Genomic DNA, 10,708 nt, shown 5'->3' on the forward strand with positions numbered 1-10,708 from the left:
TAGTGTTTGTGAATTCACAATGAAACTGAAAGGGAAACAAAAAGAGGTAGCATAGAAAGAAAGAAGAAGGGAAGGAAGGAAACGTATCTGAGCAAACTGTCTAGAAGCTTGGAGTGAGTAAAGAAGGCAGGTAGAAGAAATAGCAATATTTGTTAGTATTGGCTTTGTTTCATCCATTGTCAGAAGTAAGTTTCATACGTATGTATATATATATATGTATATTCTTTCCAGATGAGGGTCATCATCCCATTTTGTGGGTGAGGAAATCAAGGCTACGGAAAGTAAAGAAGCATACTTAAAGTCATCAGCCAATTAAGGGCAGAGTGGGATTACAAATACAAATCTGCGTAATTAAAAAGCCAACATTGTATCAATGATATTTCCCTTAACTTTATAATGGCTCCCACTTTATACTTACAAGGTAAGCATTGCTGGACAGTATAAAATACCTATTTGATTCCTGAGTTTCCTATACAAAAAAGTAATGATGAAAGTGGTGAGAAATTTAAAGTATTGAACACTACAAACACTCTGGGCTGTACCATACATAATACGACATGAACAATTGACTTCGTTCTCCAAAAGTAAAAGATAAGAAATATTAGACAGTAAAGATAATTTAAATCTATTAGCCAGCAAAACATGTGAAAATAGTAGCCCAACCACTCCTGACTGTCTACTGTGTTAGTATCATAATCACTATTCAGAGACTGATGCTGAGTTTGTGCCATTGAGAATGGGTGAAAACAGGAGCACCAACTGGTCTCAAAGGCATTTAAACCCCTACTGAGAACTGGAGCTAATCACTTTATCTTACTTATTTGGAATTTATTATAATTTTTGATCAATTTACATTTAAAATTTTAAACATTACATAATTCTCTTTGACATATTTCATGCACTAAATACATAGCTGGAATATAAGCTTATCAATTTATCTGACTTATTACAAGAAAGGAATCCTGGTGATGTAGCGGATTCCAACCTGGCTGCTAACCAAAAGGCCGACAGTTCAAATCCACCAGCCACTCCTTGGAAGCCCTTATGGGGCAGCTCTCCTCTGTCCTACAGAGTCGGTATGAGTTGGAATCAACTTGATGACAACAGGTTTGGTTTAGTTTTTTTTAACACAAGAAAAATCTAAATGTTAACATCATTTTTGGTGAATTTATATTTTGAAATTAAAAAAAAATGTATATATCTAAAAAAAGCATAGATAGATTGTAACCTGTTTTACAAATGTTGAAATTAAGTTTTATAGTCAGTAAGTATTGCCGATATACAGCTAGTCAATGAAGGAAGTAAAACCCAGGTAATTGAAACTTGATTCTAAATCCCATTCTGTCTCCACAAAAATGTAATTACTTTTTAATCATGCCTGAACTCTGAGTGGACAAGAATATAATAAAAGAAAACAACAACAGCAAATAAAATGAAACACTGTTTTAACTGTTAAGGTAGAGAAATAAGAAAGACATTTAAAAGTAAATAACAAAGCTTCAACAACAGGTAAAGAGCGCAATAAGGCAGTAAACATGTTGAGTCGACAATAGTGACCATAGTGCTATAAAAAATATATATATATATATAGGATGTTAAAAAAGAAAAAAAAGACTTCACAGGGACACACAGTGATCAGTATCACATAAAATGGTGGTGGGACTAGAACTTGGGTTTACAGCACTGTGAAGATTTTCAAAGCTATTTAGGAAGTGGTAAAGGGAAAAGTAATGCATTCAGAATGGGAAGAGTTGTGAGCAAAGCTATGTTTATGTAATGATTTAAGCATTTTTTCTACAGCATGGGACTTGTAAAATGATTTATTGCATTAAAATAATACTTGAATGACATGGACAAATCAGAAATTGCAACACCTGCTAAAGGGAAAAGCTGCTGGATGCACATTTTGAAGCATCTAGCTATTTTATTTCGGTGTCAAGATGCTCCTCTCTTTTACATAACGCTGGTAACCTCTGCTGCACTTATTTTTTATTCTTTGTTTTCTGTTTGTATCTGTCATGACAATAGATATCTATTGACTTATTCTGCTGTTTAATGTGTTTTTATTTGTTTTTGTCTTTTTTAACCATCCGAATTATTACATTAAACATTTACCTACAAGTACACCTACAGTTATGGAACATATTTGTTGTTGAAACTTTCATGTCAAAATATTTTTTGATTCAGTATTCTGTAGCCACAATAGTCCCTCCAACTCTTTAAACCATTGGAACATCACTTTATAATTTGAAATGTAATGATATACACATTATTACACACCTGATTGTTGTTGTCTTAAGCCACATAAAAAAAAAACATAGTGGTGAAAAATTTATATAGAGACGATGATTTGATGAAATAGTGGTTTGCCTAATAATAAAACTTAACATTTTTATAAGATTTTTCACTGTAATTTTCAAGGACAGATTTGGAGCCAATTCTTGAACAATGCTCTTGGCAGGCTGAAGAGTTTTTACCTTAGTAGAAGGTGAAGAGCCCTTGCAAATATTGAGACAAAGCTGTCTTTCTTCCTGTGCTGAGATGAAGGTCCGTGTTGCTGTGTGGAACTGCATCAGGTAGAGAATTTCTAAAGGGAGCCAAGACCCACTATGCAATTTCTTCATCCTTAGAGTTAAATAACCGTAAGAATATTTCCTATACTTCAATTTATTCTTGAACATTGAGTGAATGGTCAAAAAAATGAATGATATTGGGTAATATTTGTGAGAAACCTACGTGTAGAATGTTCATTATATGTACACAGAGCTCTGGGTATATGGAGCAAGAAAAATATCTACAAAAAATATGAATTAATTAAGAGAATTAGATTCTGGCAACCAACACAGAACCAATATGCACTTATGTCTTTAGTGATGTTCAATAGCCAATGCCTTTATTTTCAATTGACTTGCTTACAGAGCTGTGTTTTGTTCTAGAGATCAGTGTTATGAAGGCAAGTGGGACTTGCTGAGGCACCGCAAATGCAGTCAGTGTGATTGTGTGTATCCAACTGGGGATCCGTCACCAACACTGCTGGGAAACTGCTGGTAAGGAAGCACTTTTATTCAACCTATTTCTGACTAAAAGAGCCAGTCCCCAAAATATACTAAAAGATGGATGTCATGGATTGTATTATGTCCCCCCCGAAATGTGTGTATCAAGTTGGTGAGGCCATGATTCCCAGTGTTCTGTAGTTGTCCTCCATTTTGTGATTGTAATTTTATGTTAAAGAGGATTAGGGTGGGACTGTAACAAAAACATTACTAACAATGTACAAGTACCCAAAGAGAAATTAGATAACTCCTAAAAATCAAACACTTATGCTCATCCAAAGTCTTCACCAGAAGAGTAAACTGATTACCGACAGACTGGGAAACAGTTTTGAGCTATAACATTTCCGATCAGCATCTGATCTCTAAAATCTACATGATATTGCAAAAACTCAATAACAAAAAGACAAATAATCCATTTTAAAAATGGGCAAAGGATAGGAACAGGTGCTTCAACGAAGAAGACATTCAGGCAGGTAACAGATACATGAGGAAATGCTCATAATCATTAGCCGTTAGAGAAATGTAAATCAAAACTACAATGAGATACCATCTCACTCCAACAAGGCTGCCATTAATCCCAAATCACAAAATAATAAATGTTGGAGAGGTTGTAGAGAGACTGGAACACTTATTCACTGCTGGTGGGAATTTAAAATGGTGCAGCCACTTTGGAAATCAATCTGGCACTTCCTTAAAAAGCTAGCAATAGAACTACCATAGAATATGGCAATCCCACTCCTTGGAATATATCTTAGAGAAATAAGAGCCTTTATATGAACAGATATATGCACAACCATGTTCATTGCAGCACTGTTTACAATAGCAGAAAGATGGAAGTAACCAAGGTGCCCATCAACAGATGAATGGATAAATAAATTTTGGTACATTCACACGATGGAATACTTCACATAGATCAAGAACAATGATGAATCCGTGAAATATTTCATAGCTTGGAGGAATCTGGAGGGCATTCTGCTGAGTGAAATTAGTCAGTTGCAAAAGGACGAATATTGTATGAGACCTCTATTATAAGAACTCAAGAAATAGTTTAAACAGAGAAGAAAATATTCTTTGATGGTTATGAGGGTGGGGAGAAAGGGAGGCAGAAGGATATTCGCAAATTAGATAGTAGACAAGAACTATTTTAGGTGAAGGGAAAGACAACATACAATAAAGGAGAGGTCAGCATAACTGGACTAAACCAAAAGCAGTTTCCTGAATAAACCAAAAGCTCCAAAGGCCAGAGTAGCAGGGGCAGCAGTTGGGGGACCATGTTTTCAGGGGACATCTAGGTCAATTGACATAATAAAATCTATTAAGAAAACATTCTGCATCCCACTTTGGTGAGTGGCATCTGCAGTCTTAAAAACACTATCAAGCAGCCATCTAAGATGCATCAATTGGTCTCAACCCACCTGGAGCAAAGGAGAATGAAGAACACCAAAGATACAAGGTAATTATGAGTCCAAAAGACAGAAATGGCCACGTAAATCCAAGACTACATCAGCCTGAGACCGGAAGAACTAGATGGTGTCCGTCTACAACTGAAGACTGCCCCGACAGGGAACGAAACAGAGCATCCCTGACGGAGCACGAGAGCAGTGAGATGCAGACCTCAAAGTCCCATAAAAAAATCAGACTTAATGATCTGACTGAGACTAGAGGAACCCTGGAGGTCACGGTCCCCAGACCTTCTGTTGGCCCAAGACTGGAACCATTCCCAAAGCCAACTCTTCAGACAGGGATTGGACTGGATTATAGGATAGAAAATGATAGTGGTGAGGAGTGACCTTCTGGTCTCAAGTGGACACATGAGACTATGTGGGCAGCTCCCGTTTGGAGGGGAGATGAGAAGGCAGAGTGGGACAGAAAGTGGCTGAATGGACACGGGGAATACAGGGTTGAGAGAAGGAGTGTGCTGTCTCATTGGTGGGAGAGGAACTAGGAGTACATAGCAAGCTGTATACAAATTTTTGTATGAGAGACTGACTTGATTTGTAAAGTTTCACTTAAAGCACACACACAAAAGATGGAAAGAATACACAGAGTCACAGTACCAAAAGAAATGGTCAACTTTCAGTCGTTTCATGAGGTGGCACATGATGAAGAACTGGTAGTAGTGAAGCAAGAAGTCCAAGCTACACTGAAGGCACTGGCGAAAAACAAGGCTCCAGGAGCTGAGAGAATACCCACTGAGTTGTTTCAACAAACAGATGCAGCACTGTTCATGCCCACTCCACCATGCAAAGAAATTTGGAAGCTAGCTACCTGGCCAACAGACTGCAAGAGATGCACGTTTGTATCCATTCCAAAGAAAAGCGATCCAACAGACTGTGGAAGTTATCAAATGTAAGTGATAGTATTAGTAAATATGGTAAACAAACAAACAAAGAAACTCTATTTTTCTACAGTGAATATGACATTCTATCCCCAGGAGATCTAGTGAGTTTATGATGTTGTTGTTAGGTGCTGTTGGGTCAGTTCCAACTCATAGCGACCCTGTGTACAACAGAACGAAACAGTGCCCAGCCCTGGGCCTTTCTCATTGCAATGTTTGAGCCCACTGTTGCGGCCACCGTCTCAATCTGTCTCATTGAGGATCTTTGTCTTTTTCACTGACCCTCTACTTTACCAAGCACGATGTCTTTTTCCAGGGACTGATTCCTCCTGATAATATGTCCAGAGTACGTGAGACCAAGTCTTGCCACCCACCTTTCTAAGGAGCATTCTGGCTGTACTTCTTCCAAGACAGGTGTGTTCATTCTTCTAGCAGTCCATGGTATATTCATTATTCTTCACCAACAACATAATTCAAGTTTCAGTTCTTTTGCCTTCCTTATTCATTGTCCAGCTTTAGCTGCACATGAGGCGACTGAAAATATCATGGCTTGGTTCAGGCACACCTTAGTCCTCAAAGTGACATCTTCGATTTTTAACACTTTAAAGAGGTCTTTTGTAGCAGATTTGCCCAATAAAATATGTCGTTTGATTTCTTGACGGCTGCTTCCATGGGTGTTGATTGTGGATCCAAGTAAAATGAAATCCTTGATGACTTCAGTATTTTGTCTGTTTACTGTGATTTTTTTATTGTTCCAGTTGTGAGGATTTTTGTTTTCTTTATGTTGAAGTGTAATCCATACTGAAGGCTGAAGTCTTTGATCCTCATCAGTAAGTGCTTCAAGTCGTCTTCACTTTCAGTAAGCAAGGTTGTGTCATCTGCATGTCTAGGCTGTTAATGAGTCTTCGTCCTATCCTGATGCCCCTTCTTCTTCATATAATACAGCTTCTTGGACTGTTTGGATTATATGTTTTTTTAAAGACACTGAGTTTTTGGTAATTTACTATGGCAGCCCTAGAAAATGAATACAGAGCCCTTCACCAAGAACAAGTCAAGTTAGCACCAAAAATGCTCCTGTAAGGGTAGCCACGTAACATGAGACATGGCAGTTTTAAAAAGTATGAAGTAAAACTCTCAGCTTTGACAGACAAAGAGCTCCTCTAAGACTAAGTTCATTGCTGTTGAGTCGATTCTATCTCATAGCGACCCTAAAGGACAGAGTAGAATTGACCCATAGGGTTTCCAAGGAGTGGCTGGTAGATTCGAACTGCTTGAATAAGTATTGTGAAAAAATACAACCCTGACACACAACTTTTCTGAGCTTAGTATTAAAACAAAACAAAACAAAGTCGCTATCGAGCGGATTCTGACTCATAGGGACCCTATAGGACAGAGTAGAGCTTCCCCACAGGGTTTCCAAGGAGCGACTGGTAGATTCAAACTGCAGACCTTTTGGTAGCACCCAAATGCATTATCATCGCACCACCAGTGGCTTTCAAATCAGCTATAGACTGATCTCCAAATTCTTAGAACCCAGAAAAGTACTCTACCTCTGAGTGGTATCCACAGCTGGGAACTGTTCTCCACACTTGGATGACCTCAGACATGCAAATCTAACATGTCCAGAAAAAATCTTTTGGTCATTTTCTCAAGTTTGTTCCTCCATGATTTTCCACATGGTAGAGAATGGCTCTGGTGACCATGTGCTCATGGTAGCCTGAATTCTAGAAGTCACCTTTGATTCTCCGTTCCCCTCATCCCATACATCTGATCCACCAGCAATTCTTGGCAGCTCAAGCTCCAAAGTACACCTCAAGCCTGCCCACTGTTCCCACCTGCACTACCACCATCACTCCTCACCCTGACCACTGCAGAAGCATCCTGACCGATCCTCTGTATTTGCTGTCTTCAAGTTATCCTGGGCTACAGTTAATTCCTGGGACACATTCTTTCTCAAGACCATTGAACAATAGAAGGAGAAGGGCATTTAGTTGTATGCTACCTCCTCCGCTTGAGCTGCACACCCCTCAGAAATCACTTTTCACTGTCCACTCTATAATGTCTCTATTCCAATTTCCTGTCTTTGGCCACACTGCTTTGATAGCGTGCATGCATGTGTGCTTCAGGGGTCATGTAGACAGCTGCTTGGAGGAATTTTTCTTAGTACAATCATGGTTGTGTGCCATCAAGAGATTCTGACTCATATCAACCCTGTATGACAACTTAGAACTGCCTCACAAGGTTTCCTAGGTTGCAGTCTTTATGGCACAACCCTGGTGGCCCCGTGGTTAAGAGCTTGGCCGCTAACCAAAGGGTGGACAGTTCGAATCTACCAGTTGGTTCTTTGCAGAAAGACATGGCAGTCTGCTTCTGTAAAGACTTATAGTCTTAGAAACCCTGTGGGGCAGTTCTGCTCTGCCCTATAGGGTCACTATGAGTCAGAATTGATTCAACAGCAACTGGTTTGGATTTTGTTTGGTTAGAATCTTTATGGGAGCCCATCTCCAGATCTTTTCAATCCCTGAGCTGGTGGGTTCCAACGGCCCACCTTTCAGTTACCCAAGCACTTAACCGTTGCACCTCCAATACTTAACTCTGCACGGGAGAGGGCCCTCTCCTGACGTCTCCCGTCTCCTCACCCCGCACACCTTGGCGTTGTCCTTGCTTCTAGACCCCGCCCTCCCCTCTGGAGGCCCAACCCCCCCACGCCCGCCCCCCACCCGGGCCGCTGGGCGGGGCCGGCAGCCATGTTCCTCGCCCTCCAGCCAGTTACTCCCGGAAGCGCTGGGACGGGTGGTGAGGGGCCCGGGCCGGATGGCGCGCCTTAGAGAGGATGCTGTTCGTGCTGCTTTCCCTGCCGTGTTCTCTGAAAGGTATGAAACTCCGACACCTGGCTGGAGGGACCTGCTCCCAGACTGAACAAGCCTGGCCCCTCGAAGGTGTGGAAGGAAGGCGCCAGGAGGGCGGGTCCCAGTCCCAGCATCCCGTGGCCTCCAGAGGTTGGAGAGTCCGGACGTTGGGTTAGCAGCTTGCGTTGCCCCCTCCAGCGTACCCCGTCCCGAGTGATCCCCAGGGGCGGACGCTGCGCGGGGGCCGGGCGGACGCAGCCACTCTAAGGGCTGCGAGAGGGAGCCTCTGGCCCGGGAGATGCAGCTGGTCCGCGAAATTTGCATCCCAATGGATTTGCGGCGGGGGGGGGGGTCCAGCCTCGGGATCCAGCTGCGGAGTGCCCTCGGGCCTGGGGGCTTGAAGGGCTTGGGGAGAAAGGCCGTGTCCAGGGCTGCACCCAGGTCCCTACTCTGCCCGGGGCGGGTTTGCGGGTCAAGCTGGAGGATGGGGGCCTGCCCACCCCGCCCCCCACCTGCTCCCTGTGCCGGGGGGGAACCAAGGCCCAGAGTTCGCCCGGGGCGGTGAGATTCCAGACTGAGGGCGGGGCACTCGCCCCCATTCCTCCTCCTACCCCCACCAGACTCCGTAGGGTGCCACGGACAGGGGACAGAGGGATCCCCCGCCCAAGGCCCTGCTGCCCCTTACTGTCTTGGGCGCTGTGCCTGGGAGGCTGAGGCACCCCGCGCCCGCGCCCGGCCGGTCTACTCTCGGGGCTGGGGCCTCGCCGCGGCCCCACCGGGAAAGGAAGGGGTCCTGGGAATCTGTGGAGCACGGCGGGGACCCTACTCCTTGTGGAAGCAGCGATTCAGTGTGTGTTAACAGTGTGGATGCCGGGTCCCGCTCCCCCTCTGGGTGGCGGGTTGGGGGTAGCAGGAAGGGGTCCTGAGCAACCATGTTGTTTGTTAACTTGAGCATTTGTGCAGCGCTGTGTACCGGTCGCTGTGGACGCGGTCTCTGGTGCTGAGGGGATTTGAGGGTTCCTCACACTGGCGGGATTTGGAGCCTCTACCCTGGTGGCAGTAGGTTTAGTGGGTTACCCTGGTGGCATAGTGGTTACGTGCTAAGGCTGCTAGTCAAAAGGTTGGCAGTTTGAATCCACCAGGTGCTCCTTGGAAACTGTGGGGCAGTTCTACTCTGTCCTATAGGGTCGCTATGAGTCAGAATTGACTGGATGGCAACGGGTGTGTTTTGTTTTTTTTTTTAGGTTGGAGATTAAGTGTCTCTCAGGCTGACATTTGAAGGTCTGGAGCTGACGGTTTATGAGGGTTTCTAAGGGTTTTAAGTGCTCCGGCCATGGGCACCAACCCGATCTTCCAGCACGTGCGGACGGACCGCCCCCCCCCCCGGGGGATTGGCTGCTCTGGGACCCCGAGCCCAGAGGGCGGTGAGAAGCTGACAAACGTGAGTGATGTCCTGCAGGCTCCAGTTGGCGGGGCAGCCCTGCTCACATGGTCTCAATACCGGCAATCGGGCAGTCGGCTTCGTGCCTGGGGGTGGTTTCCGAATGTTCCCTCGTGTCCCCCCACCCGTGCGGGGCGACAACTCTCCCCTGGGCGGGGACCTAGTAGAGGCCTGCAGGGCATCAGGGTATGGAGGGGCAGAGCTTGGGCGGGGAGGGTGCAGCCCTGCAGGTTCCTCTACGTGACCACGGCGGGGGGGTGCGGGTCATGAAGGCTGGGCCTGGTAGAGGACCCACTAGGGCGCGCAGAAGGAGTGGGTTAGGATAATCATAGCATTAATGGGAGTATTGAGAGAGCGCCCTGGGGCCTTGGGTCCCTCGGGAAGAAAAGCTTCTGCTGTCGCCACTGCAGCAGTACCCAGGTCAGTCCCGGCTTAGGTCCAGGAGGTTCCCATGCTCAGAGGGTCTGGTGGGCAGAACAGAACCGGCGGTGAGCGCGCCCTCTCACGGCCTTGCACCGAATCGCTGAAGTTCAGTGTCAGGCAATTCTAAGGCATGGTTTTGGAACTGAACAGTGAAGCAGAGCAAATGATGCAGTGCCTTGATGGGACCGATGGAGACAACAAGAAGCAAAGCACAGCTCAAACTTCAAAATTCCACTGAGTGTTAGTAGGATTTGGAGGAAGAAAATAGACGGAGAGTCGAGAGGCCCAGAGATGCAGAAGGGTTAGAGGATTAGGGTTAGGGGTTAGGGTTTGGTGTTAGGGGTTCAGGTTGGGGGGTTAGAGGTTTGGGAGTTAGGTTTAGGGGTATAGGTTTTAGGTGGTTGGGGGTTGGGGTTAGGGCTGAGGTTACTAGGCTCGGGCACAATTGGTTTAGGGTTAGGGTTAGAGTGAGGCTGAGATTGATTCCCCAGTCTTGTGTACCGTCTTTCCTTTGCCAGAGTTACCACCGATCTGTTGTTTGGTTGGAAACCCTGATGGCGTAGTGGTTAAGAGCCACCGGTGCTAACCAAAGGTCTGCAGTTCG

The sequence above is a fragment of the Loxodonta africana genome, unplaced genomic scaffold (genome assembly GCF_030014295.1).
Source record: "Loxodonta africana isolate mLoxAfr1 unplaced genomic scaffold, mLoxAfr1.hap2 scaffold_311, whole genome shotgun sequence".
Classification (NCBI taxonomy): Eukaryota; Metazoa; Chordata; class Mammalia; order Proboscidea; family Elephantidae; genus Loxodonta; species Loxodonta africana.